Source organism: Neophocaena asiaeorientalis, unplaced genomic scaffold, assembly GCF_003031525.2.
Source record: "Neophocaena asiaeorientalis asiaeorientalis breed wild unplaced genomic scaffold, Neophocaena_asiaeorientalis_V1.1 scaffold396, whole genome shotgun sequence".
Classification (NCBI taxonomy): domain Eukaryota; kingdom Metazoa; phylum Chordata; class Mammalia; order Artiodactyla; family Phocoenidae; genus Neophocaena; species Neophocaena asiaeorientalis.
The window spans coordinates 4,495,725-4,522,698 of NW_020172455.1; the positions used below are offsets into that span (position 1 = coordinate 4,495,725).

Genomic DNA, 26,974 nt, shown 5'->3' on the forward strand with positions numbered 1-26,974 from the left:
CAATAGAAGGTATTTGTAACTATATCTATAATTGTATCTATGTATTTCCATCTATCTATCTATCTATCTACCTATCATCTATCTATCTATCATCTATCTATCTACCTACCTATCACCTATCTATCTTCTATCTCTTGAGAGAGATGATTATTTTGAAAAATTGGCTCATGAGATTGTGGAGGCTGGCAAGTCCAAAATCTACAGGGTAGGCCGGCAGGCCAGAGAGGCAGAAATAATTGATGTTGCAGCTCAAGTCCAAAAGCCATTTGCAGGCAGAAGTCTCTCTTCTTCAAGACAGATCAGACTTTTTCTATCAAGACCTTCAACTGATTGGACGAGGCCCACCCATATTACAGAGGGTCTGCTTTCCTCCAACTCTGCTGATTTAAATATTAATCTCATCTAAAAAATACTTTCATTGAAACATCTAGAATAATGTTTGACCAAATATCTGAGTACTGTGGCCTAGCCAAGCGGCCATCACATGGCCCCCGAGGACCTTGGACACTCACCTGTCTACCTGCAGGCCTATTTGTCCTCCACCTGCATGGTGTAATTCCTGCTGTCCACCCCGCTGCCACCATGAGCCACAGTGCTCCCAGCTCGGGAGCCCTTCAGCTTGCTGCTTGCTCAGACTCAATCAGACGTCTTCTCCACATGGTTCCCCAGACTATAGTGATAGGTTTTGATGTCAGACACACCTGGGGTTTGAATCCTGGCTTTGCAACTTCCATGCCAATGTGGTTAAAGTTCTCTGACTGTCAATCTTTTTTACCCATACAATGAGTAAAAATACTTCTTAATCTTGTAGGGTTCTTATAAAGATTAAATGAAATGATGGATGAAGTATATTCATATGCTAGCCAGCACTGGACACGGTGCTGGATAGGGTTTTAAACTTTTCCAAGCACCGTATGGACTCATTTAATCCCCTCCAATAATCCTGTTAGCTGTGTATTATTATCACCTCCATTTATTTAAAAACAGTTCTATTGAGATATAATTCACAGATCGTACATTACACCCATTAAAAGCCTATGATTCATTGCTTCTTGGTATATTGCATTATTAACTTTGTGAAATGGTGATAAAGTACACGTAACATAAAAATTTCCATTTTAACCATTTTAAGCAACATTCAGTGACATTAATTACATTTACAGTGTTGTGCAACTATTACCACCATCTATTTCCCAAACTTCTTCATCAGCCCCCAAACAGACTCTGAAACTGTTCAGCATATTATCCCCATTCTATTGATGAGAAAACCAAGGCACAGAGAGGTGAGGCAACTTGTCCAAGGTTACACAGCAAACTCGTGGTGGAGCCAGGGTTTGAACAGGTAATTTGGGTGCAGAACTTGGGCTTTTATTCCCCAGTGAACTCAGTGTCCAATAACAGTTCATGTTTATTGAGAACCCACAGTGTGTCACACTTTCCTTACATCTTTATGACAAGTCTGCAAGCAAGTCATATATCTGCAAGCTATTATTGTCTCTATTTTACAGCTGAGGAAACTGAAGCTCAGGAAAGTTGGGTAACTTTCCCAGATCACCACGACAGCACGTGTTAGGACCAGAGTTTGAGGCTGGGTCTCCCTGACCCCAAGGTTCACACTCTTCCCACTTTGCTGTGTACCCCTGCACAGCACCAGCCGTGTCTCATGGCTTTCCTGCTGTCTCATCTAACACCCAGCACACGGTAGGTGCACAAAGGTGCAGGACTGGTGAGCAGAATTGCCCTTCAAGATTGCAGTTGGGAGGGAAGACTGGAGGTTCTGAGGAGCACCCAGTGGGCTCCTATAGATGGTGGCGAACTCGCGTCAGGGTGGAAGGAGCATTTCCCAAAGGCAGGGGTGAGGGGTGGGGGTGAGTGGGGTTGTGTGTTCCCATCCTGGTTCCTGAGATCTGCACGGGAAGGTGTGGTGTGAAACCTGAACCAGGCAGAGTGTAAGGGAAGCAAGTCTCCTCTCATTCGACTCCATAAGTGGTACCCAGGGACCCCCAGTGCCCGCAGTGGGCAGACCACAGGGGTCTGTCTGGAGCTCCTAGAGTCTGATCTACTAGATTAGATGTCTGCACAAATCACGAGGGTGGGATGGGGTCGGGGAGGGGGTGGGGGGAGGTTAAAAGAGAGAAAGTTTATATCAAGGCTCAGGAATAATGAAAGGATTCATCAGAAAAAGCAATGAAACGGACTTAGCAAAAAGGTGATTCTGACAGGTCGGGTGATGCCAGGAGGTAGGAACAGGAAGGTGGGAGCTGCAGGCAGGAGTGGCAAGCTGTCCTGCAAGGGGCTGGGAAGGTAAGCAAGGAGGAGGAGCCCTGCGGCTGGAGGCGTGGCCGGTGGGCGAGACCGTGGTCGACGGGCGGGGCCTACTGGAGCCCCTCCCTCAACGCTTGGCTCCTCCCGGAGGGCCGCAGCGCCTCTCTGGAGTGGCAGGTGCTCTGTCCCAAGGGGAACCTGAGGCATGCCAGAGAGCAGACCACCTGTTTCTCCCACTGAGCAGAAAGAGCTGGCGCAGGTGGTGTCCAATGTGTGTTCCTCTTTGCCTCTGACGTCTGGACGGGGAATTCAGCAGAAAGGACTCCGGTCTGGACCTCTAACCCCAACTTCCTCAATCCAAGCTCTAGAGAGGCACCTGTGTAGCCGAGCCCCGGGGTCCTGTGGGACCCACACCCTCTCTTTCTTTCCCTCCTCTGCACCACCGGCCCACACTCCCACTGTGCCCTCTAGGCCTGCCCCAGTGCTGCATCCCTGCACCGACCTGGGCTGACCATCACCTTTCATCACCCTACATCAGGCGTGTAATCACGCCTCTCCCCTCGGCCAGGAGCTCCTGGGGGCAGAGACCGCTTCTGTTTTATGACCCTGCAGAGTGAGGCATTAGGTGTTAGGGACTGCGAGTGCATGCGAAGCCCCTTTCCTCCCCTGAGCCCCGCTTTGGGTGGAGACCCCTCCCTCCAGCAGCCTGATCCCTGCATGACCGTGACCAGGCTGGCTGCACAGCACTCAGTGTGCCATCCGGGCAGGACCACATCCCACTTCCTACCTGGGGGCCCGGGCTGCTTCTGGCCTCTTAGGCCCTGGATGGTGGGGTGCCGGCACCTGAGGTGTGCTTCCCGGGTCCTGGTGTCCTCGGCGTCCCCATCCCCATGATGAGTGAGGCCTTAGGTGGAGGGAGAAGCCGGACTTGGCTAATGAAATACTCTTTCCTACAGATGCCATCGGCACTGGCTTCTGAGCCCTGGGGTGGCCCTGGCCACAGTATCTCTAGGTTCCTGCCTGGGGCACCTGCTCCCTCCCCTGGGAACAAGGCCTGTGGTCACTGGCGGAATCTGTGCTGGGGCAGTGCTTCATCCCAGTATCTCAGGGTTGTGGACAGCAGCCTCACGGACTCCTGGAAGAGGAAAGGAGCTTGGAACATTCCCGCTTCCCCTTTGCACGGATGCCACTCCCTCATGTCCCTCTGGTGGTGGAGAGTCAGCCCCCGGCCGGGAAGCCTGCCTGGCTGGCTCAGCCCCCTCGGGGTCAGGCAGTGCTGCCTTCCAGCTGCTCTCAGGTCTATCCTGAGCGCCCTTGTCCTGCCCCCAACCCCCAGCGGTGGCCCCGAGGCAGGTCAGAGGCTGGTGAGGGTCTGAGGCCTTTGTTAAGCTGCAGTTGAGTTCCCAGGCTGCTCGGCCCCGGGGCCGGGTTCCCTGCGGGACTGTGACCACAGGTCCCCCCCTTGCTTCCTGTCTCTGGCCACTGCGCCTTCTCTCCGTGTGGCCTTTCTGGCCAAGCCCTGCTGAGCAGGGAAGGACTTAGAGGTTAAGCGAAGGGAGAAAGCTGGTGGCTCTGACGCCTCTGGGCTCTGGGACCTCTTGTGCCCGAGGAGGGTGAGTATCGGTGGATCCATTTGGTGTCAGAAACAGCGGGCGGCTCTGGGTCCCCTTTTCTGGAGGTGGTAGGCCCTCCCCTGGGTCCCTCCCTCCCATGGTGCCCCGGCCTTGGTGTTATCCATGCTTCCTGCCAGGGTGTCGTCATCCCAGAGGGCGATGTGATAAGGGGGTCCCTAGGCCCTGGGGTCGGGAGGGGTCTCAGGACCACGTGGGCTTCGATGAGCCCTTAGTGTCCACAGAGGAGCAGCTCTGACACCTGAGCTCTATCCACATTCGCCAGCGAGGCTCTGGGTCCTGGTTTCTGCATCCGGCTGCATGCAGGATGCACTGACCTTGTCTGTTCACCGGTCTGCATGTCCTCAAGAGGAGGGTCTGCATCTTGGAACACTGTGCCCAGCACATAGTGCAGTGTCACACGTACGGGACCCTTGGGAAGCGTGTGTCCCTCCCTCTGGCTGCAGTCCACCAGCCGCCACTGGCAGGTGGCTGGGCCTCTGTTGCTCTCTGCCTGCTCGAAGAAGTGTCCACAGAGGAGCAGCTCTGACACCTGAGCTCTATCCACATTCGCCAGCGAGGCTCTGGGTCCTGGTTTCTGCATCCGGCTGCATGCAGGATGCACTGACCTTGTCTGTTGACCGGTCTGCATGTCCTCAAGAGGAGGGTCTGCATGTCCTCAAGAGGAGGGTCTGCATCTTGGAACACTGTGCCCAGCACATAGTGCAGTGTCACACGTACGGGACCCTTGGGAAGCGTGTGTCCCTCCCTCTGGCTGCAGTCCACCAGCCGCCACTGGCAGGTGGCTGGGCCTCTGTTGCTCTCTGCCTGCTCGAAGGGCCCGCGAGTTCCCTGACTGCCTCCCCACAGCCTACTCCCAGACCCTCCCCTGCCCGCCGTGGCTTTCAGATCCTGAAGGGCTGTCCCAGCTCCTCGCTGGTACACAAAGGCACTGCAGTTTCCAGAAGAATCCTTGGAGCTGGAGACTCCAACCACCGCAGTCTGCCTCACTTACCCTTCTGGGAGTTTCTCTGCCTCGGACCCTTCTCTCCACTTGCACAGCTCTGGCGAACCCCTCCTCTTCTCTGCTCGAGGGGCAAGGCCTCACCCCCGCCTCAGTGGCCTCAGGGCAGCTTTGCAGGGTCCCCACATTCTCCTCTGCGGGTTGGGCCCCTGGCTCCAGGCCTCGTGATCTGGAGACACCAGCTTCACAGCTACCAAATACCTGCAACCTTGTCCTTGAGAGGAGGCCTTAAGGCTTTTCACTTTTGCCCCAGAGTAACCTCAAGGGTGTAGGGTGGTGGGAACCACTCCTCAGGTCCAGAGTGTGGTCTGATGTGGTCACTGAAGGCTTCTCCCAGGAAGCTTCTGGAAGAATTTCTGATGCTCACATTGTCACAGGACAAAGTAAACCACAATTGTTTCATACCACATAGTTGTAACTTCCGGCACTGTTATATTCCATCTTATGAAAAATATTTGACGGTGCCTCCAGGGGAAGACTTGGGCCATGCTTGGGGGTGGGGTGATGAGTGCTTCTTATCAGGACATTCGTACCCTGACCTTCCCAGTTCCCTGGACCCTGAGACTTAATTAAAGTCACAACTATTTGTTTTTTTAAGTCTTCTTTGTTGAGAAGTTGCTGAGTGTGGACGATTGATTCAGGAGTTCAATCATTTATTCATTAAATAAGTAAAACTTCTTGAGTGCCTACTATGTGCCAGGCGCCATGCTAGATCAACGGTGGAGACACAGCCCTCGTTCACGAAATTGTTGGTTTGTCGGTTTGAATTCAGTTCTGCCATTTACTGTGTCGATGAATCTTTCTGAGCTTCAGCTTTTATCTCTCAGGTGAAGATGGGGATTTCTGTCTCACTGAGTTTGCCTGGCACCTAGGAGCTACATGCAATAAATAGATTGTTTCTTTTTCTTAATTAAATTTTAAATTTTATATTCGAGTATAGTTGATTTACAACGTTGTGTTAGTTTCAGGTGTACAGCAAAGCGATTCAGTTATACGTATACTACATCCGTTCTCTTTCAGGTTCTTTTCCCGTTTAGGTCATTACAGAATATTGAGTAGACTTCCCTGTGCTCTACAGTAGGTCCTTGTTGATTATCTATTTTATATATAGTTGTGTGCGTATGTCAAACTCCTAATTTATCCCTCCCCCGCACCTTTCCCCTTTGGTAACCGTACGTTTGTTTTCAAAGTCTGTGAATGGATTTCATCCTTGATGCTATTTTCCAGGCTGTAGACTGTCCTCTTTCTTCTTGCATGGGCATTGCCTGAGGAGCCACTGAACTGCTGGCTCTTGGGTTGTTGACTGTCCTGAGCTTTTGAGTGCCTCGGAAAGGCCCTGGGGAGCCGGCTGATTGGCTACCGGTGCACGCCAAGCTATGGGCTGCGCTAAGCGACCCGGATGGGGAGCCGTCTCTACGTCCTGTTCTGTTTCTCTGTGTGCTTTGTAATTGAGCCACCCTTTCCGTCAGCTAGAGTTGCTGATGACCTTGAGAAATGATCCCAGCCCTGAATAGACAGCCCTGCTCTTTTGAAGTCACCCACTTTCTTTGTGGGTCTAAGCGTGTTTGAGTTTTCCCCTCTTGGGCACACCCTCTCTTCCACTTTGATGCTGCCTCTGTAACAACAGGGCTCAGAATTATTAATTCCTACTGCACAGCGAGGTGCAGTCTTATTACACAGAGAAGGGGGGGAAATATAATTGCTACCTTCAGTGATCATTTTCCGAAGGCTGCGAGCATAACCTTTAATTAATATTTCATTTGCAGCCAGGATGGGTAACTTGAATAGGGCCTAAAAATATTGCTGTCCCTGTGCATGGAGAGATTATTAACTGGGAGACACGGAGCCAGCGTGCTCTTCGATTGTTTGCAATCATTTCTGAAATTAAAAATGTTTGAGCCACTAACCCATAATAAAATGAGGGAACAGGCTTAGAGGGATGCGGCTCTTTATTGAGGGGGATAAAGGTGCAAATTCCAGGCCTAATCCAGCTCCCTCCACCTGACCGTGGAATGAATTTGGGGCACAGGGGTGTCTGGGGGGCCAGCGACTCACTGATCAAAGCTGGGCTCCCAGCTCGTGTCCGACAGGCACCGTGTGGCTGGCCACACACAGGTCACTGGGTCTAAGGATCAACGGGAAGCACCATCGTCTTTGATGTTCGCTGGAGAGGGGCACTTGAGATGTTCAAAGTGCCTCCTGGGAGAGAGCCAGAGGCTGTTTCCTGGGTGGCTGGGAACCCTGGGAACACTTGAGGGGCGGGGGAGGGCAGGAGGGCTGTGGGCAGTGGGGGAGGGGAGCAGGTCCACGACGCAGGAATGTCGCGGCAGATGCTTTGGCGGCTGAGCGATTCCGGACCGCTTCCTTCCCGGCCTTGGGGATACTAGCAGGTGGGGGACCCAGGGCTGGCTCATGGGAGGCGGCTGAAGGCCTTCAGACACACGAGCCCGTCATAGTCTGCATGTGATTTCACAGCCCATGAGCCCCTCCGTCTGAGAGCCGTGGGCATGCTGGTCGGCAGCCGCTATGGGGATTGGGCCAGCTCTTAGCTCCTGGCTTTATCTCATCAGACCTCCCGACAGCCCCCGAGGAAGGCGATGCTTCCTTACAGGTGAGGGACCTGGGCCTTTTGGCTCAGGTCACTGACTCCCAAGGGCACACAGCTGTGGTGTTGATTTTGACAGCCTGGTTGGGTGCCGTGGATCCTTGGAGGCTGAGGCGGGTCCTCGTTTGGCGACGACGACAGCACAGACGTGTGAGGCCAGCTGCACTGGGCACCGTCTCCCGTCAGCGTCTCCCTTTGAACTGGAGTTTGCAGGAGACCTGACCCCCTAATCCAGGGAGTATCGATGTGGAGGGGCGGATCGTTTAACTTCATACACACCATTGGGATTATTTAAAACCTTTCTGCTCAGCCCCAGGGCTGCTGTGTTTCTGGGTTCTTGGGCTTACTGAGTTTTCCTGAAAAAAAGTTTTAAAAACATCGGCCAGTAGGTTTATTGCCATATTATTGATGACAGAGGGGGTTGTCTCAATCCTTAATCATCTTGGGGGTTTCTAGATGTGCTCAAGTCGGCTTCTCATTTGTGCCAAAAGCCTGGTTGTTGTCAAGAGTTCCCTCTCTGGCAGAAAGAATGCCAGGCGTGTGTACTGCCACCTGCCCCCTTGCTGGGTCCAGCCGTCTGGGAGGCGGGGGAGGAGGGAGGATTTGAGGGACAGCCATCAGTTTGGTGTTTCTTTTTCTCTGAACCTCCTATAGGAAGGAAGTCGCAGGACAGGACGCTGATGGTGGCCCCTCTGCTCTCTCGATTTATCTCATTAGACCTCAAGGCAGCCCGGCCACCGCGTAGCCCTGTGCTTCCCATTTCACACACGGGAGACTGAAGTCCTACACCTGCTTAGTGCTGGGCGTCAGGGTTTGAACCTGGTCCCCTCCTCTCTACCCTGGGGTAGGGTCCCCTGGACACGCCCCCTTCCTCCCCTCACTCCACTTTCCCGAGGCTCTGCTCCTGCCAGATCTGTGCCCTACAGAGGTTCAAGAGTGACTGCATTTTGTTTATTTTCTCCTTCACTCATTCATTTTTTAAAAATTAAAAAGTGACACCTGCTTACAAAACTTTGAGTTTCCTTTCGTAATCTTATCCCTCAGAAGTCAGCACAGTGAACTTGGTGGGTGGCATTCCAGACTTTGTTCCTAGACACATACGAACCTTCAAAGATAAATGTAGATATCTATACACAGAGAACTTATTTATTTGAAATGAGTACATATAAGCAATGTTCGTAAAAGTCTAAGGTTGGAAATACCTGAGGTGAGATAACCTCGGTAGGGGTTCAGTTAGACCTTTTGTGATACGGCCATTCAGTAGAAATATTGCTTGGCTGTTAGAAAGACAGCTCTCCATGTACAGTGGCAAGAGCTGTTCACAATGAGCCTTTAAGTGAAGAAATGAAGGAAGGATTGTCTGCATCATGTAGACTCACTTAATTTGAACAGTAGCTTCTCGTGGACGGGCAGGCAGCAAGGGCGGCCCATCCAGACACAGCTCAGGATCCCTGTGCAGATTTGACAGCGGTGTCGGTGGTGGGATGGCTCCGGCCCAAGCCACCTCTGACATAGCGATTCCTCCAGAGAGCTATGGCCACCCCAGAGGAAGTTACTTGCTGCCACACTCGGGGGAAGTCCTGTGCTAAGTGCTTGGGCAGGGGGGGAGGTGGAGGGGCTGAAGGGCAGGGGCGACTGAGGACCCCAAACGTGAACTGAAGACTTCCTGGAGGGCAGCACCTCAGAACTGTTCACTCCATTTCTCTACAGGCAGAAACTCAGGCCCAGAGAGGGGAAGCGACCTGTCTGAGGTCACACAGCAATGTAGAGACAGGGCTCTGCCGGCGCCTCAGGCCTACTCTGCTGTGACTCTGGAGTCTGTGCTTGGCGGGTGTGCGTGAGGGCTACAGCCGGCTCTTCCAGCCTTCCCAGGAGCTGCGTTCTCTGCAGGGTCATCTCAACTTTCCTCTTCCCCCCCTTCCTCATCCTGCCTGCAGCCCCCTCAGTTTGGTCTCTATGGCCGCTGGCCAGAGCTGAGGCAACTTGGGGCAACTTGTTGGGAAACCTGGGTGAGCATACTAATGCATTCCATTCTCCTCAAACCCTTGGATGTCTCTGGCGTTTGCTGTGGGCGTGTGTATGTGTGCACACGTGTGTCATGCACGTGCATGTGTGTGGTGTGTGTGTAGCGTGTGCAGGTGCGTGTTCAAGGGGAGACCGACGGTGACTCAGCCACGGCAGTGTCGGAGCTGACCCAGGAGCAGGGGCGGCCGGCAGGACCCGTGTCTTGCCGAGCCAGTCGGTCCCAGCAGAGCCCGGAACCACGGGTTAAGAGAGGCACACCTCTGGAAAGAGTAAGCCACTGTTTTCTTGCCGGCTGTTTGCCCTTATTAATTCAGGTAGCAATTACCCATTCTGAATATTTGGCGACTAATTAGCTTTCCCTGTGGAGATGGCAGGACAAGGAACGCTTTGCTCTGACCTGATTCACTTGCTCGGTTTCCTGAGGAGGGGGCGAGGGAGGCTGACGCAGGGCAGGGACGACAGAGGGCGAGAGAAATCTGCCCGGTGCCCGGGATGCCCCTGTAGCTGCCCGCGTCTTTGCTACAAGTCTACAGGGTGATCAAAATAACCCTCCCAGTGTGGGTTTTATTCTTGCTTTCACGTCGTCTGGCCCATTTCCCCTGTGAAGGCAGCGCCTGGGCGTTTGCCTGATGATGTAGTTGGTGGTGGTGTCACAGCGAACGTTCGAGGCTGCTGGCTCAGCTGCTGTCACCTCATCCGGGAGCTGTGCCCTCTGAATCCACAAGGTGACCAGGGACCCTGAGCGCAGGGACAGCATGCTGGGTGAGAGGACAGGCGCTCACGTAGGGGCTGGGACGCCGAAGGGCGCGTGGCTCAGGGTAACGGCGGGAGAAGGCGGCCAGGCGGCCCTCGTGCCCCAGCTCTGCCCCGCGTGGGTTTGGCTTCTTACCCGCTGAGGAGCCCCTCACTCAGCACCTGGCCTTGCTCTGCCTCTTTGCTCTTGAACGTTTGGTTCCTGGGGAATAGCCGTCAGTGTCGTGGTTGTTCACCGAAGCACCTCTCGGGAAGGGCTCCGGTAGACAGGAGGGCTAGTAGTTCAAGTCTGGGCGGCCTCCTGAATTGGAGCAACCGACATGCAGGAATGTATTCTGGGGAAGTGGTAAGTGGACAAGTCAAACAAATATTGCTGTACCTGTTCTGGGAACTGGGGGGCAGTGGGGCTCAGATCTGGGCGCTGCAGCCTAGCCCACCAGAACTGGGGGCGGGCGCTACCCCCTAACCCCTCCCGGGCTTGCTCCCCTGCAGGGATGCACACAGGATGCGTGCGGTGTAGACCCAGCACAGCCGTGGTTAGGGTCTCTGAAGGGTGCTCTCCACCCGCCTCTCGTTTCAGATGAACATTTCTGCTGGGGCTGGAAGGCCTCCCGGCCGCCTTCTCCCTGCAGCTGTGTTCTGGGGCCCGGTCTTGGCTGTGGGCGAGGCCTGCTGCCCCTACTTCCGTGTCTTCTGCAGCCACGTCGGGTGGGCATCAGCGCTTACAGGTGGGTGCCGGCTGGCTGGCTGCATCGCCCCTCACACCGCGCGGCTGTACGGGTCTCCTCGGCTTCCCGGCGCCCCTGACCACTTGGCACGTGTCTGTCTGTCTGACGCAGCTGGGCCAGCCCTGCTGATGCGGGAATTAGACTCTGGTCATTTGCATCTGCTGTCCCACAATCTACGGCGGCTCACGGCCAGGGACTCTGTCTTCTGGTGTCTGGGGTTTCCCCAGAGCACTGAGGCTCGTGCTGGTTTCCCTAAACCGTGGTGGCCACGGTTCCTGTTCAGATCGGCCCTGGGAAAGTGCAGGCGCCTCGGGCTCAGGCCTGGCCCCGCGTCCGGGTTCTTCCAGTGACCTGTGACCTTGAGTGGGCTATGTAGGCGGTCTGAGCACCTCTTCTGTCATGCTGCCTGTGTCTTTGGGGTACGCTGCCGCACATGTGGCATCAGAGGGAACCAGATGCTCGGGGTTTCTAGCAATGTGATCTGGGGGCACAAGGGCGCGTTTGCCCGCAACCTGGACAAGTGGCCTTGGGGTCTCCCTTGAAGCCCCCAGGAGCCCCCGGGGGGCAGAGCATTGCTCCGTCCTCTCTGGACCAGAGAGCCTCCCTGCCGGCCCACAGGCTGTGGCTCTGAGGGCCCCTGGCAAGGGGTCTGGCTTAGACCAGGTGTCTTCCAGGTCACCTGAGGGCTGGACTTTAAATAAGCTCCAGCATGGAATTTCCAGGCTGGGATGTGAAGTGGCTTGGGGTCTAAGCTGTCTTGGGAAATGCAAAAACACCAGGTGCAGGGCTGGCGTTTCGAGTTTCCATTTACATTACCTGGGACTTTTCTGTCCAGCTTCCCCTCCCCCACCCCTCGCAGCTGGGACTTCACATGCCCAGGCCAAGCCCACCTGAGGGATGGACATACCAGGCAGGGGGGCGCCGCTGCAGGCGGGGCACACCCTCCACGGGGACTTCCGACCCCCAAAGGCAAAGCAACATGACGGAGGCCGGGACCCTTGGGAAAGTCATCTGAGCACGGGGATAATAAGACCTCCTTGGAGGCGGGGGTGAGGACTAAATAAACCAAGAGACAGAAAGGGTTCAGTGCCCTGCTGGGTGGTGGCAGTGATAGTAGTAACAGGAGCCTTTGCGTGCCGCCTCCCTCCGTCTGGCTCCGAGAGGGCTTGAAGTATCAGCTCATGTAGACGGCACAGCAACCTTCTAATGTGGAGACCATGGCTTCTGTCCTCCCCATTTTACTGAAGGGGAAACTGAGGCACTGAGAAGCAAAGTAACGTGTCCGAGGTCACAGAGCTGCTACGAGGCAGAAGCGGGCGTTGCCCCCCAGGCACTTGGGCTCCAGGCCTGTACCGTCCCTGTTCCTCACTCTGCTCGGGACATCGCTGGCCTTGGAGGCTGCCAGCCAGTTCTCCCTGAGCGGCTCCTGTCTCCTGATGTCCCCGTGGGTCTCAGGCAGTTGGCCTGACCCACCCCTGGACTCCATGCTGCGATTAGCTCCAGTGAGCCTGGGTTGGGTTGGGGGGGCAGCTCCATCCCCGCTGCCACATCTGCAGCCAGCTGGCGCCAGGGAGGGTGTGTGCTCTCAGCTCTGACCGTTACAGCCGGGGCCCTTGATTCTGTCACCAGTAAGCGTAAGTAGCAAAGGGTGGCTACTCTCATGATGGGTGTTCTTTTTTAAAAACATTTTTAAGACCATGTTTTTAAGAGCAGTTTTAAGTTCACAGCAAAATTGAGAGGAAGACAGAGATTTCCTCTATGCCGCCCTGCCTCCACTCACACGTAGTCTCTCCCGCTATCAGCACTCCCACCAGGGTGGGACATTTCGTACAACTGGTGAACCTCCACTGATGCATCGTGATCACCCAAAGTCCATAGCTTACATTAGGGGTCACTCTTGGAGTTGTACCTTCTATGGGCTTGGACAAATGCACAATGGTATGTCCATCATTATAATGTCATACAGAGTATTTTCACTGCCTTAAACGTCCTCTGCGTTCCGCCTACTCGGGCCTCTCCTCTCTCTTTCTTAACCTCTGACAATCCCTGATCTTTTTACTCTGTTCATAGTTTCCCCTTTTCAGAATGGGATGTGGTTGGGGTCAAGGAATATGTGGCCTTTTCACATTGGCTTCTTTCACTTAGACGCTGTATTTAAGGTCTTCCCATATACTTTCATGGCTTGATAGCGCATTTCTTTTTAGCGCTGAATAACATTCCATTCTTTGGCTATACCACAGTGGATTACCCATCCACCTGCTGAAGGACATCTTGGTTGCTTCCGAGCAAGATGGATTTGGCAGTTATGAGTAAAGCTGCTGTAAGTATCCACGTGTAGGGTTTTGTGTGGGCATCAATCTTCATCTCCTTCGGGTCGGTACCAAGGAGCATGATTGCTGGATCAGATTGGGAAGAGTATGTCAGTCTGTCTTCCAAAGTGGCTGCATCCCCACCAGCATTTGGTGTTGTCAGTGTTCTGGATTCTGGCCAATTTTTTTTTTTTTTTTTTTTTTCGGTACGCGGGCCTCTCACTGCCGCAGCCTCTTCCGTTGCGGAGCACAGGCTCTGGACGCGCAGGCTCAGCGGCCATGGCTCACGGGCCCAGCCGCTCTGCAGCACGTGGGATCCTCCCGGACCGGGGCACGAACCCGTGCCCCCTGCGTCGGCAGGCGGACTCTCAACCACTGCGCCACCAGGGAAGCCCGTGGCTATTTTAATAGTTGGGTAATGGCGTCTCATTGTGGTTTTAATGGGTGTTAGTTTTCACTTTTAGCCTTACCTACATTCCCCTGCCGTGGGCCTGGTTTCTGTCAATAAAACTTTCTGGAAGAACTTTTAAGTCTCCTAGCTAATGAGAAGACTCAGCCTTCACTCACTGTTAGAGGGCGTGTGTGGGTGTGTTGTGTGTGTGTGCATTTGATACATAATTATAAAGATGTAGAAGTGAAACAAGAGGACTGGAAAAGGGCTCTGACAGAGGCACTGGGAGGGGCTGAGACTTCGAATCACTGTGACGTTTACTTACCCCTCCAGGGTCGAGGCAGGGATCACTTGGTTGCCTGTGAAGCGCCTGAGCCAGGGTGGACACTCAGGAAATGTTTGTTGAATGCATAAGAGAAAAATCAAAGAAGGCTTCCCAGAGGAGGTGGCAGTTAAGCTGAGGCTGAAACTTAAGTCATGTTTGATCAGGGAGAAGGGAGGGGGAGCTGGTGGGGGGACCAGGCTCAGAGACCTGGAAAGGCACACAGCTTCCAAACTGTTATGGAGTGAGGGGTCTGGCTGGGTCTTGTTTTGTCACGAGCTGTGTGTTTGAGGCCAGTGACTTCCAGGAGGGAAGTAATAAATAGCCACATGTTTGCTGAATAAACACTCCCCTGACGTGTGCCCCGTCTGAGGCTCAGTGAAGGCCAACGTGAAGCTGTGGACGGTGCTGGCAGGCTTGGGGGAGACCCGCCTGGGAGCCACACAGGCCCCCGCGGCGTCCCTGGTGCCAGGATGGGGGTCATACAGGGAGGGGAGCGTGGGGAGTCGGGGCAGCTTCAGTCCAGGGGCAGCAAGGAGGGCACCGCCTGGCTGTGGCTTCGTGGGGGAGTGGGTGTCTGTCAGAGAGGGAAGGCAGGCCCGGCAAGGATGCTCTGGGAGCTTGGACCTGGGCACCAGGGAGGCGCTGCTGGACCCTGGGAGGGCCCTGGGAACACCTCGTGGAGCTGGTTGGGGGCTTGACGTTTCCAGGGCAGAGGCGCTCATGTCCTGAGCTAGGACTTACCTGGTCAAAGTACGGGTCCCTGGTCCCATCCATCCAGAGACTGTGACTCGGGGGGCCCCAGAAACGCGAGTTTTAGTTTTGTGCGTGTGTTTTCGGCAGCCCAGGAAATTCCTACGCTGCTGGTCTTTCGACGGCAGAAACACCTCTCTGGGGGACTGGGAGCCATGGAAGCTGGAAACCTCTTAAAATCCCTAACATGGCTGCTTCTGCGGGAGCCCATCCTCTGTGGCCCCAGGGGGGCACGTGCAGGGCTGTCACACTGGGGCTGATTCCCCTCCTCGGTCAGGGACAAGCTGCTTCTGCGGGAGCCCATCCTCTCTGGCCCCAGGGGGGCACGTGCAGGGCTGTCACACTGGGGCTGATTCCCCTCCTCAGTCAGGGACAAGCTGACAGCCGATCATTCCTCTCATCCCATCCCATTTCATCCCATTTCACTTCAGGTATTTTACTGTATCCTTCCCTGTTCAAGAAAGGATTTCAGGTGGCTTATAAGGGAATAAAAATGTATGAACATAGCATACATGAAAAGTGGGGTAAAAAAAGGTAGAAAAACAAAGGAGGAGACAAAGTAGAGTGAAGAGGGATAACGTTCAGTGATCTTGGCTGTCACCTCACTTAAACCCATGCTCGTTTCTTTCAGGGTTTATGGCTACTTTGGGGCCTGCGTGACGGATTAGGGCTTAAGCTGCCAGCACTCCTTCCGCTGCAGAAAGCCTCGCGTCTCTATAGAAGCTGGAGCCACCAAATCTGTACTTGTTTGTTTAATGAAATGCTGTGCTTCCTAGTGGGCATGCGACGTCGACCAAGCATTGTCTGCTGGTGAGAAAGTCTGGCTGCCCGGCCATATTGCTGAGCACTTCTGCCAATGACTTTTTGTGCCCGTGAATGCGGGGTCCCGCGGCCGCGCTCTAAGTCAGCCCTGAACGCAGACAGCTGGCGCTGGGCCTCGGCCCCTGGAACTGACCCGAGGTTCCTCGGCCCTGGAGGCCCCCGGGCCTCGGCTCAGCTCTGTGGCAGCCACCTCAGACTCGGGGGTCTTCCTGGAGCCAAGGGGATAACAGGCCCCCATCGTTTGGCGTGTTGGGTGGAAGAGAAGCCATGGCGATTACATTCGCGTTGTGGTCCTTCATGGAAAGAGCATCCCGTGGTGCAGAAGCAGGAAAAGCACCTCCCCACCGTCCATCTGTCCCCTGCATGCTCTTTGCTGTCGTGTCCCCTCTGGAATGGGTAACTCATGAGTGGATGCACCTCCCGGCTGAGCCTCTATTTCAGGAAAGGAAAGCAAACGTAACTAGATCGGGGCGACAGAGCGCTCCCCTCACTTCCTCTAAAAGAGGGCAGATCCACCTGTGTGTCTGCCGGGAGTCAATCTCGGAAGGTACTCTGAGGACGTTATGTCTGAGATAGGAGCTAATTTAAGCCAATTTGGGGGAATAAAAAAGCGATTCTTTTCTCCAGTGACCTTCCTTTTCTTGACGACTGGATTCCTCAGGAACACCATTAAGGAGTAGCATCTGCCGTGTGTGTGAGTGTGTGTGTGTGAGTGAGTGTGTATGTGTGTGTGTGCATGTGTGTGCGTGTGTTTGGGGGTGGGGGGCTGTGACTTTCTCTAAACAGTAACTGTTGAACAAAACCAAAGGGGAGTCTTGTGCAAAGCTGCTGTTTACAAACGTTTGCCCCTTTCACAATCACTGACTGAGGCTGCAAAGCCACGGGTTCTCAGCTCCTTCGCTGACTCCTTCGGTGGCTGCTTTGGGGGCTGGGGTGAGTCTCCCGGGTGACGTGGCCTCGTCCGCAGGCCGCTTCTCTCCTGCTGAGCCCTCCCTGCACCCCCTGCCCCTGTAGCTCATCTTGTCCAGGGCTCTTCACTTTGATTCCTGTTGCAGGTTCCGGGAGCCTGGCTGCTGAGGTCGCCTGCTTGCTTCAGGTATGTGGCCCAGGGCTGCTCACCAACCTGGAGGCACCTTGACAGGGTGGCCTGTGAGGTCCCTGGGGGCCAGTGAGGTGGCCTGAGGTCGGGCTGCCAGCGCCCGCCGGAGGGGCCCGGGTCTCCGCGTGCAACCTCAGGAAGGGAGCAGAGGCCATGGGCAGAGCTGTGCCCTCCGCCTCTTGCAGGCCCCTCTGTCCACGCCTCTGTCCTGCTCAGGACGAAGCAGGTGCGGCAGCTGAAGAGGGAGGTTGGTTGCAGGTTGCGTGGGCTTGGAGAGGTCGGGCCGGGCTGGGCTCACCTGGGTGGCGGTAGCCACGGGTCACGGGTGGGCTGGCGGCAGCATCGGGGGAAGGTGGTGGGAGCTCACTCCTTCGTGGAGCGGAAGCCGGCTTTCCAGTGGTGGCTTCGGGTGGGAGGCCGTTGGCAAATGCAGGGGCCAGATGGAGGGAGCGGTGAGCTGGAAATTGGGCCGGGGACGGCGTTCGCCCTCCCTCCCTCCTACCTTCTTTCCTTTATTGAGTCAGTGTTTCTCGGGCATCTAGCACCTTCCAGGTACTAGGCCAGGCACTGGGAAATCAGAAACGAGAAGCCATCCTGCTACAAACAGGGAGCTTAGCGCCCAGGAGGGCTTCCAGGGGTTTAGAGGTCAGCCTTGTGAGCCAGGCCCCCTCCCCTTCTCGAAGGCTTCCTTAGCAACTTAGGGTCTTAACAGGCAGCGTGCAATAGTCCTGGGGGAAACACTGCATCTTTTTACAATACATCTTTTCTTTTAAACAGAAGGGCCCTGTCCCCTTTCCCTAAAGGTGGGATGAATGATCAGCCACCTCACCCGGCAGCTGGTTGGAAATGCAGACCTCAGGCCCCACTACCCGCTCAACCAATCAGCACCTGCATCTCGACGAGATGCTGGGGGTGATTCCTGAGCATGAAAGTCTCACGCTTTCTTCCGTAGTCCTCATTCCCCTCAGATACACAGAAAATTCCCTGTAAGATCCAGAAGGATTGACAGCCTAGATGACAAAGATTTTTAGCGAATGCAAGAGGTTGGAATTCATCCCTAAGCCGAGCATGGGAGGCGCCCAGGTATCTGCCTCTCGGGCTCAGAGGGAGACAGCCTGGGCCCCTTACTTGGTGTAAATACGGCTGGAGAGACGTGTGTTCCCTGAGGCTCCCCCAGGGGAGGTGAGCCTGTGTCTCGGCACCTCCTGAAGGGATCTTGAACAAGAGGCTTCCGTTGTCCAAGACAGTTGCTCCTCTATGAAATGGGGTTTTGGGAAAATGCATGTGGATGGTGTGTCGAGAGCCAGCCGGGGCCCTCGCCTGCACGACAGCAGCCGGTGCGTGGGGAGGGCTGGAGCTCCCGGGCTGGTGCTGGAACCAGCCGGCCTGTCGTCTCTGAGTGGAGGTAACGCCTGCTGCAGAGGCTGTCCTGAGCATCAAGAGAGCCTATGCATGCAACGCGGCAGAACAGCAGCTATTATTTTTATAACCATTGGCTTGTGTAACTGCCCTGAGTGCAAAGCCAATGGGCTGTGGCTTCGGGGAGGCCACTGTACCTGACTCATCCAAGGACAGGTGGGGACAGGTCGAGGAAGAGGCCACTTTGCCTGTGGCAGCCCCTACTAGATTGTTCATCCTTTGCCCCGCGGTACTCAGGCCTGGATTCCTGAGGGAATCCATAAGAATCGCAGAAGTTAACCTGACATGTTGCCAAGTAGATTTCTTTTAAAACGTGTTCTCTCTCTGAGGTAATGACAGATGTGGGTGTTGTTATGGTGACAGGTCGTCATCTGTTTAGAAGCACACGGCACCACGGTTCAGATGCCTCGCCTATAACCTATGGTCATGGGAGGTTAGCAAGGCCCCTCCCAGGAAATTTTAGCGGGGGTGGGGGCTTCTCCTTCTGGGTTCTGATTTCCAAAGCTGATTCTACTTTGTGCCTTGGGTGACTGGGCAAGATGGGGAAAGCACTGCAGATATTCAGGACAGAGTCTATGCACAGCACGTGATGAAAGGTTGAGGTCTTTTCAAGAATTGAAGGAGATTTATAAAAAAAAGATTCCACGGGGAGCTTAGAGCTTCGAAGAGTCAGATGTGGGGTCCTCTGAGAATATTTTCACCAACCTGTGGATTTCATTGTACCAAACAGTACTGCCATTTTGCTAGATTAGGAGCAGAATCTGTAGCTGGCCGTGAAGTTATGTCAATATTACAAGCCTTCACTGACTGCCTACTGTGTACAAAGAGGGTCTTGTCCTGGAAGGAGATGGTGGTGGGGTAGCGAGGTTGGAACATGAACAGGAGGTGGTCTCTGCCCTGCAGAAGTCAGTCGGGGGGACCAGGTGGATCTAGGACTGAGGCAGAGGCTGCAAGTGCTGTGGAAACAGGGGCTCAAGAGTGAGTGTGTTTGGGGAGGGCCGGGTCTAATTCCAGTGGCAGGGGTCTGGTCTGAGGGGTCTGTGTGGCAGTGGAGGGGAATTTTAGCAGGATCGCCAAGGATGAGCAGGGTTCCAGTGGGAACTGATGCAGGAGAAGGGCCTCCAGGAGGTCAAGGTGCTGGCCAAGGCGGAGGATGCAGAGATGCTGGGGCAGAGCCAGTGGCCGGGGTGCCTGGAACCCCAGGGCCGTGTGGGGTGCAGTGGATGGTCTGGAAACTGGAAAACTTGGCTGAGGCACCTTCAGTGCTGGGAGGGGGAGTCTGAGCTGGGCACAGCTGAAGACGCTTCACCAGGAAGGTGACGCGGCTGCTTAGGCCCGTTGCTGTCAGCGGGAGAGGGTGCCATGAAATGGAGAGACCGAGGCAGGGGTGGGGGAGGACCGCTCGGCAGTCGGGACAAATGGTGATGGCGTCGGCCCACACCCCTGCCCGGTGAGGCCACGGGCTCCCTGGCTGACCGCTCAGGCTCAGCTGGCTCCCAAACCCCAAGGGTTTGCTGCCTCCTCGGAGGCCTGGTCAGAGTGAAGGACTTCTGCCCCAGGCCTCAGAGGCTTTGCTCTCCGCCAGCGGGGAAGGCCCTCCACGCTGCTTGCTTCTGGGCTAGAGATTCCCATGGTTCTGACGGGGCACCGTTCTTCTCCCCGCGGGGTTCAGGTCAGGCCCGCCAAGCAGGAGCAAATCTCCTAGATGCTGAGCATCTAACACAGGCTGGTCTGACCCGGCCTGGAACCCACCCCCAGAGACTCAGAGCTTCCGGGAGCTGACCCCACGGATGTCACACCTCCTGGACGGGGAGGTCGGGAGTGTGCCAGAACAGGCTGGGAGGAGAGCTCGGTGTCTGTGGGAGCCCAGGCCATTTATGGCGGGAAAAGTGCCCACTGGAGGCTCCGCTGTGGCCCAGAGCTCGGGCAGCAACCTCCGTCGTGACAGGAAGTAACGGGACACAAAAACACAAAGCACAAAGATGACGACACTGGAGCTGAGAAGAGCTGAAGCAGCTCCTTGGTCTGGGGTCTTCAGTCCAGCTGGGGGCCGGCACAGACTTGGGGGGACCTGGGGCGCTTGTCCTTCTTAGATTCTGTGCTCCCTTGATTTCCCCAGTGAAGAAAGAGCCCCGGACATCCAGCCTAGGGTCCCTCTGTTCTAGGCAGGAACCAGTCAGCCTGAACCCCACTTCTCCAGCCATGAAGTAGAGACCAGAATACCTGCTCCGGCGACCTCAGCGAATCCCGGGATCGTTTAATGCCAAAGAGCTTGTAAACCACAGATATGGTTCAATTCCGTGGGATTTGAAAAATGAAACAAAAACATTTATCTTGTTCCAGAACATAAAATTGATACATGTTCACAATTTGGAAAATACAGAATAAAAAAGAGAAAATAAAACTACCCATTACGTCACCACTCAGATGGGCATGCTGCTTGTATTTTGTGATATTAACTGCCAAATTCTTTTCTACGCCTGTATGTAAATTCCTGCCTTTTATATCCTTCGGCCGAAACTGGATCGTATTCTATGTCCGTCTTTGCAAACGTTTCTTTTTCATTTGGCAACCTCTTCTAAACATATTTCCTTGTCAATAAACCTCCCCATACAACATCAGCTATCTGGCCCCTGAAATTTCATCCTGTGGGTAAGCATCCCATTGGATTCAGTGGATTTCCTCTCCTACATTCGTCTAAGTTGCTTCCAAATTTTCTCTTTTATGAGCAGTGCCACACTGATTGTCTGATTGTGCTGTGTACCTCTGCCTTTTGAACTGGACAGTTTTTAATAGGAGGTACATTAGTGTAGGCAGTGTTTTTCTTCCAGAGAAACGTACCCCCACCTGCTCAGGTCTGGCCCACCTATGCTTCACCTCGGGCAGATGTGAGTCCTTGTCCCGGCGTTTTCTGGGCTCTGTGTCTGTTCTTTGATTTTTCTGTATCTGATGTCTTCTGAATGAGAAAAAGAAATGCCCCTGCTTATGAGAATGGAAAGGACTAAGTAGTGGGAAGAAGTTCCAGTCCTTTCTTGGCACACCGGTGAGTGGCCATCTCATTGCCGTCCAGCGAGCTGTCACTGTCATTGTCCCACGAGCTTTAGACGCCAGCTCTGGGCTCATCTCCTAGAGTCATTCTCCAGCCGTTTCTGTTCTGTTTCCCTGGAACCACCCAGCAAGGCAGTCACTGTCTGCAGAGCCCAGAGCAGGCACTGCCCTTATTCTCCCAGCCTCTGGCTTCCCTGATCACAGATGCAAAGATCCACTGATGGAAGATGGAGACACTTTCTGAAGACAGCCGTGCCCAGTGACGGGATGGCCCAGTATTCAGGACTCCTACTGCCGTAATTACAAGAAACACACGACGCCTGCAGGGGCTGCCTTGTGTCTTCCCTGTGACGGTTTCCATCAGGGAAGGGAAAGGAAAGGAGACCACCATCCACTGGGTCCCTATCAGGATGTGGGCACCCACCAGCTAATGATTGGCTTTGACCTCAGATCAGGGCTGCCTGTCACTGTGGCACCTGGGCTGGGGTGCCTTAAAAGCTGGGCTCAGCTGGGACTGTGATGGGATCACCTACACTTGACCTCTGTGTGGCTTGGGCTTCCTCACAGTACGGAGGCCTCAGGGTGGTTTGACTTCTTGGTGGAATCTCAAGGCACTGAGAGGCAGCAGAACAAGCAAGAAGCTGCATGACCTTTTAGGGCCTCGCCTTGGAAGGCACGTTTCACTTAATTGGTTGGAAGTCACCTGTCCAACCAGATTCAAGGTGAGGGGACATAGATCCCACCTGTAAATGGAAGACATTTCAAAGGATCTGTGGCCATGTTTTAAAACTGCTTTACCCTCCTTTACTGTATGTTGAGTTTCCCTTTCCAATGGGTCTCTTTCTGGACTCTAATATATTCCACTAGTCTATTTGTCTATCACTGCACAAATATTCCTGGTGCTTTAATTATTACAGATTATTATATGTTTTGATAGCTAGAAGGGCAAGTCCTCCCTAATAGTTTGTCTTTTTTTCCCCAAATCTTTTAGACAAAATTTGTGTAATTTTTTTCTGTAAGATGTTTAGAATCATCTTGTTAATTCCACGACAACTTTCTGTTTTGCATTTATAGTCTATATTGGAGGAGAACTGACGTCTTTAAAAAAGGAGGCTTCGCATCCAGGAGTAGGATTTTTAATAAGAAATGTTTGATAATTTTCTTTATATAGGTCTTACATTTCTCTGGTTAGGTTTATTCCTGTATATTATTTTTATAAGCTATAAATGGTAATGGGAGCTTAAAAGTTTTCTAATTATTATTGCTCTATAGAGAGCTACTGACTTTTTTATGTTCTCCTCCTGCCATCTTACAGAACTCTTGGTTCTGATAATATTGTTAGATGACTTCTTTACACATTTTTGGTTAGGAAGTCGTATTATCTGCAAACAGGGATGGTCTTTTCATGTTCATTGGGAGTTCATGGACTTTGTGGGGTGAACACACATGGTGGTATCAGTTGCTGACGTCTCATAATTACACCCGCACTCCTCCGAAGAGAGTTTCAGAAACCACTGAATTCACCCACCCCACCGCCCATCACTTTACAGGGCCAAGAAATCCAGCTTTTCAGCGGTTTGGGCGTGGGCCCCGGCGTGCTGGAGACAGGTCTGGCCCTGGAGCCCGGCTCTCCTGACCCCGGCACGATGGCCCGCCCGCCGTCATATCCAACTGGACCCTTTTGTCACAGCCTCATTTGCTGTGTCTTGCTTACTCATGGAGGTCACTTATGGTTGCCTGTGTGTAAAATGCTGACAACAAGCTATCGAGCAAATGCGGATGTGCTTGACTTTCTCCAACATCTTCCCGCTCCCAAGTCCCTCAATCTTAGCAGAGGAGAGGAGAAGGCTCTGGAGTCTGGGGTACGCCTGGCATTTCGTGATTTGTGGCAGATCCCTTAGTTAAGGGGATGATATTTTGACCTTCCCTTTCTTGTGATTACACGTGGTGATGAGCACTGTAAGCTCTCCACGGTGGGCATTCTCCCCCTCCCCCCGTCCTCTTCCAGCTTCCCGCTTCTCACCGCTCCACCACCTTCTCCTCATCTTTTTCCTTCTTATTTTGAGCATTTAGCCACGTAACTGTGTCCTTTGATTTTACTTCTTTTTTTTTTTGCGGTATGCCGGCCTCTCACTCTTGCGGCCTCTCCCGTTGCGGAGCACAGGCTCCGGACGCGTAGGCTCAGTGGCCATGGCTCACGGGTCCAGCCGCTCCGCGGCATGTGGGATCTTCCCAGACCGGGGCACGAATCCGTGTCCCCTGCATCGGCAGGCAGACTCTCAACCACTGCGCCACCAGGGAAGCCCTTAATTTACTTCTTATCCAGCTACATTCATTTCCTTAGTTCCTGACTTTGGCAAGAGTGGTGGTGATGTTGACAAAGATCTCTCATGAAAGGAACTCAGACTGGGTCCAGAGTCATTGCAAACTGAGGGTCAGGAAACTTCCTCAAGATGAAACTGTGGGTGGAACAGGCCCAGGAGTCGGCTCGGATCCCCCTTTCGCTTGTCGTGTGTGTTTTCGCTCAGGGGGTTGTTACCTGTTTTGCAGGTACTTCCTGTTTGAGCCACCTGTGCTGACTCCATGCCTCTCTGAGGATCTGAGGTTGAACCGTCAGCAGCCCATCCTCCGCCCTGCTGCCCCTCTCCGGTGACACCATTTCTGGGGCTGTGCCTCGTGGGGCAGGGGTCCCATCCCCCAGGTTCTCCCCCCAGGGCTGGCACGTGGCCCATGTCTGGGTGTGGAGACCGTGTGGACTGTGATGGGGGCTTTCACACAGCTTTCCCCAAATGCAGGTGTCTCCCCTGCTTGGATGGCTGGGCGGGACCTGTGGGTGCTACCCGGGTCACCCCTCCTGTCACCCGTGCCCACGTTGGAAGGTGATGACTGTGGACCACCTGGGACAGCTATAGGGGAAACACGGGGTCTGGGTAACCCCCAGAACCCCCATCTCCTCCCAGACCCATCAGATTTCCAGACCGAAGGGCTCCTGTCTGTCCATACTCATCACCCCTCACTGATAGGAGGGGGAGAGAGCCAGGAGGAGCTACCTTCTGTTTAACTTTTCCAGATTCCTGGCCATGCCGTCACCCAAGGTGGGGACCATGGGCTGCCTGGGTGCTGGGAGAGCCGGCCGGTCCCCGAGGCTCTCCCAGAGGATGAGCACGTCTGCGAATGGTGAGGCCACAGTAGCGAGAATTGCGCCCAGTGAGAGCCTCAGTGTAAGTAGGCCACTTGGTTCTCACAGTGATACTGCCAGGTAGAAGCTATTATTATTATTATTTTTTGTATTAATGGGACTGTGCAGTCTGTAGCCTTTTTAAATTTATTTTATTTTTGGCTGCGTTGGGTCTCCGTCGCTGCACGCGGGCTTCCTCTAGTTGCAGTGAGCGGGGTTACTCTTCGTTGCAGTGCACAGGCGTCTCATTGCCCTGGCGATGCTATTATTATTGACCCATTCTACAGCTGAGGAAACTGAGGCACAGAGGAACTAAGTAACTTGGGAGTAAGTAAGACAGCCAGGATTCCAACTCTGGCAACCTGGCTCGAATGGATGGCCTTACCCACCTCTTTTGGCCACGCCTCAGACAAAGCAAAACTATTCAAAGTACATGACAGCTAGTGGATTTTAATTAACAGTGATTAAAAAATGAGTTGATATGGCTTCAGATTCCAATGGCAACTAACCTTTAAGAAGCTACCGCTTATAAAGCAGAAACCTAACACACCATTGTAAAGCAATTTTACTCCAATAAAGATGTTAAAAAAAAAAAAAAGAAAGAAACTACCTCTTGTTATGTCTCGGTGTAGTATCAAAGAGTATCCACCGTCATCTGAAAATCCTATTACAAAGTTGTCCTCTCTTCCAGCTACGTATTTGTCGGAGGCTAAATTTTCTTCCCACACCTCGGCCAAAGCAGCTTAATGTCCCAGACTGAGTGCAGAAGCAAGATGTGAGGGTCTGGCTGTCTTCCGTGAATTTGGACGCTTAGGAGCTTGGGAAAACTATGAACTGTTGCCATCCTTCTTACCGTTTTTTTGGTTTGTTTTGGAAAATATAGTGATTTCTCTTAAAAGTTATGCCAATATGTAATGAATTTATATTGTTATTTTGGATACAAATTGATAAACCTCCAAAAATTTTTCTCAGTTTTAATTTCTAATACAGTAAATATCTTCAGATACAACCCACATGAAAGAAAGCTCTTTCAGTTTTAAAGGTATGAAGTGGTCCTCAGACCCAAAAGTCTGAGATAAGGTGCTTTTCAGAAAAGCCAGCCTCGGTTGAGAGCAGTTACAGGACTCCCTTCAAGGCCCCTGCTTGGTGGTGGCAGTGCCAGGAGAAACGCAGGGCTGCACATGCCCTCACCTGTCAACTTCCACCGCGGCTGACTTCCTCCTTCTGCGCAAAAGACCTGCCCGCCCCGCCTTCCCGTCTCAGAGAGCACCGGGCATGTCTCCTCTCTGGCAGCTGTGTAAAAGCAGAATGTAACGTGGGCACCAGTGTTTATTTCTGAACAACGTGCGAAAAGAGAACAGCAGAATGTAAAGCTGAACAGTAAATGTGCAGTGTGTAATGTGGGTGTCGTCCCATGGGGCCCAGGGAGCGGGAGGCATTACCAGGAAGACTTGGGGTTCACCCTTGTGTTAGGAGGTAGGGTGCGATGCTCACCCCGGATCTGCTTCGTGTCGGCCTCTTCCTCATCTGCGTTGCTACCTCCCCATCTCACCTGGAGGTGCTGGAAAATGGGGCCTCAGGCACACGTCTTCCTGGGCTCTGTGGCCGCTGCTTCTGCAGCAGTCGCTGTGGCTGACTGACCTCTAGCGCTTCGCATCCTTTCTTCTGCGTCAGCATAATACTGAGTTTGTATTCTTCGATTTCAGGCAGGAACATAGCTTTGTGTTTCTGAGCACCGAAGAAAGAGAATGAGGCATCTCCGGTGTATTATTTAGAGGGGAGTCCTCTTAAGGGGCAGTTGCCACCATCTTCCTCATTCCTGACAATATTTACCCCAGTCTCAGCTCGGTTCCGGACTCAGAGATGGACTGGACACAGCCCGGCCATGAAAGTACTCAGACTCGGTCGGGGTTAGGGTTAGATGCGCATGGCTCGGAGGAAGCAGGTGTTCAGATGAGAGGGCGTTGGGAACCCTTGCCCAGCTGAGCTGGAAGGCTGAGTCTGGGGTGACCAGAGGGTCACAGGTCATGCAGAGGAGGGCGGGACTGCGGGTTTAGGGAGCGGAGCTCGGACGGCTTTTCTAGCGTAGGTTGCTTGCTGCGGTGGCCCTGTCGCACACACCCTGCCTCCTCCGAGTTCTTCCTTGGAGAGTCGAGTCGGAGTAGCCTTGGAGAGGTTCATTGAGAAGGTGGGGCATGAACTTGACCTTGAAGGGAGACCAGGGTTTGGGTAATTCAAGAAGAACAAGAAAAGTATTCGAAGGTTGGGGAATGGAGTGAGCGGAGGCCCGGAAGCAGGAAGGTTCCAGGTGCGTGGACCAGCGTAGGTGGAGCGAGGAGGGCTGTGTGGGGAGCAGGTGTGGGCTATAGGATAGGGTGGGATAAGGTCTCGAGTGCCGGACTCAAGTTAGGGCCTTGCCCTTTGGCCACGGGGGACCATGGCTGGTCTCCGAGAGGCGGCCTGTCCTGTGTGCACAGGGATTCTCAGGTGACATTGACAGTGATGCCTGGAGATGATTGAAGGGGGAAACTCTGACACTGGGACCACGGGGGCATTTCTTCATTGCGGGAGCTGGGGAGGAAGGGAGAAGATGAAAAACTAAGCACTAGAGAGGCGCTGGGCT

General features: G+C 53.7%; 1 long non-coding RNA gene across 1 annotated transcript; it reads left to right on the top strand.

Moving 5' to 3' along the window:
• The first annotated feature begins 16,529 nt into the window (after positions 1–16,529).
• On the top strand, positions 16,530–25,299 carry LOC112394762 (uncharacterized). Its single transcript, XR_003002204.1, has 3 exons — positions 16,530–16,703; positions 23,724–24,394; positions 25,043–25,299. It is a non-coding gene; the product is annotated as an uncharacterized LOC112394762 (long non-coding RNA).
• Positions 25,300–26,974: the final 1,675 nt, after the last annotated feature.